Raw genomic sequence first — 2,304 nt, 5'->3', positions numbered from 1 at the left:
ATCAGCAAGTTGTTGGCCTTCGCCCAGTATGTCTTTGTTTGGTAGTGGTGATGAAGTCGTCAGACGTCCTTTAGGATAGATGGTCAACTGGTGGGATGTCAGCTTGTTCGTCTGGAAGTTGACGCAAAAGAAAGGAAGGATTACTTTACATTCTTTAAAAGACCCTTTGCAATCTTCCTATCTACTCCTAAAACTTACTTGACATTTACTTCTTGCTTCTTGGTCTCGGGGTTCAAGTCTTTTCAATTAGTGCTATAAAAGATAAGCATAAACCAAGAGACACACCAAATCCTACATATCTTTCTTCTATCACCTTTTTTCAGACAAAAATCTAAAACCACATTGTAAATCTCTTCACAACTCAACACATAAATGAACTGGCAATTGTTCTTCAAAACATTAAGATGCATAAAATGTCCCAAGTCTCTTTCTTTGCAAAGTCTTCTGCAAATAAAAGTTCCAAAAATTCTGATGACCTTTCTTGCGAAGGGCGCCTTAAATCAAGTAAAGTACTTAGCTTTCCAATTTAGTTCTTTATGATGCTAGTTCCAGGAAATGAGAAGAACCGCCGTGGAGTCCTGCCAGGATCGAGTTCTCCTTCAGGTGAGTTCCTCCATCAGACGCGACCTTCTCCGAGGGAAATCAGAAGGCAAAGCGCCTTCCAGAAGGCTGGGTGCGGTTTAAATACAGGACCGCACCCAGCCACTCCCAGTCACGCTCTCTGAACGTGCGCGGGGACGTTGCTTGCAATCCCCGTTGGACGCGCACCGAAAGGGAGTGTGCAGGGATGCGGGGAGAGAACCATGAGACCTTCGCAGGGGCATTGTCTCTCACAGAGCCATACGCGAAGGTCATACTTCAAATATACTGCGCCCCCCAACTCCAACAACCACACAAGGCACCACAATAGTACATAAGCGAAAAAGGCACAAGTCGAAGCAAGGTTGGCAAAAACCTAATAAAGAGAAAAACATGTATCACGGAAGTATATATACACCCAATCACACTGACTTTGATGCGTGCAGGGAGCACGGGACAGGGGTGGGTTTTCATAAGGGAGCATACTGCACATGTCTTTGGATATGTGTGCTAAGGGTATGTAGAATCATGACAGTACTCCCTCCTCAAGATCCCCCCAAGAACGGTAGAAATGGGTTTTGGTTTCTCAGGGTGTCTTAAATGGAAGAGTCGGATCAATCTAGGAGAGTTTTTTAGATGGTCTAAAGGTTCCCATGATCTTTCCTCTGGGCCATAACCTTTCCAATCAATGAGGTAAAATAGTTTTCCTCGAACTCTTTTGGAATCTAAAATTGTTTTAACCTCAAATTCAGGGTGGTCGTCAATCATGATGGGAGGCGGAAATTTAGAGATACGGGTCTGGGGATGGAATGGTTTAACCAGAGAGACATGGAAAACCGGGTGTATCAAGTACTTGTGAGGAAGACTCAGTTTTACACAAACCGGGTTAATTACCTTCTCTATAGGAAAGGGACCAATAAACCTTGGATTGAATTTCCGGTTTCCCTTGAGTTTCAAATTCTTTGTACTCAACCATACTTTATCTCCCACTTTATATTGAGGTTGTTCAGATCGATGTCTATCCTTGGTCTCTTTCTGAGATTCTTTCGCCTTTGCCAAGTTGAATTTAGCTTCTTCTTGGATGGTGAATACTTTGGATACATAGTCAGAAACTGCAGGTACAGAATCATAGTTGGTAGAACTTTCAGGAATACATTTGGGATGGAATCCAAAATTACAAAAGAACGGAGACATTTTGATAGATGAATGTTCAGAGTTATTATAAGCGAACTCTAAAGGGCTTAAAAGATCAGACCATTCTTCAGGAACATTGGGCAACATACAACGGAGATATTGTATGATAGTCTGATTAGTTCGTTCTGTTAAACCATCTGTTTGAGGATGATAACTAGAAGATAAACGAACATCCATATGTAACAATGAACCCAGCTTTTGCCAAACCTTTGAAATAAACTGGGAACCTTTGTCTGAAATGACCACTGAAGGAATACCGTGTAAACTTATCACGTGTGACATGATCAAATGAGCAAGTTCTAAAGCAGTGGGAAGTTTTTTCAAAGGAATGAAATGGGCCATTCGCGTAAACTGATCCACAGCTGTTAGAATTGTATTAAATCCCTTCTTGGTTTCAGGTAGTTCAACTATAAAATCTAATGATATTGTATGCCAGGGTTGCGGTGGGATCGGCAGAGGCATTAACAATCCAATAGGAGCTTGATGAGAAGTCTTGTGTTGAATGCAAACACTGCAAGTTTCTACAAATAA

This window comes from Lissotriton vulgaris, chromosome 10, assembly GCF_964263255.1.
Source record: "Lissotriton vulgaris chromosome 10, aLisVul1.2, whole genome shotgun sequence".
NCBI classification, from domain to species: Eukaryota; Metazoa; Chordata; class Amphibia; order Caudata; family Salamandridae; genus Lissotriton; species Lissotriton vulgaris.
This window is presented reverse-complemented; position numbering follows the sequence as displayed.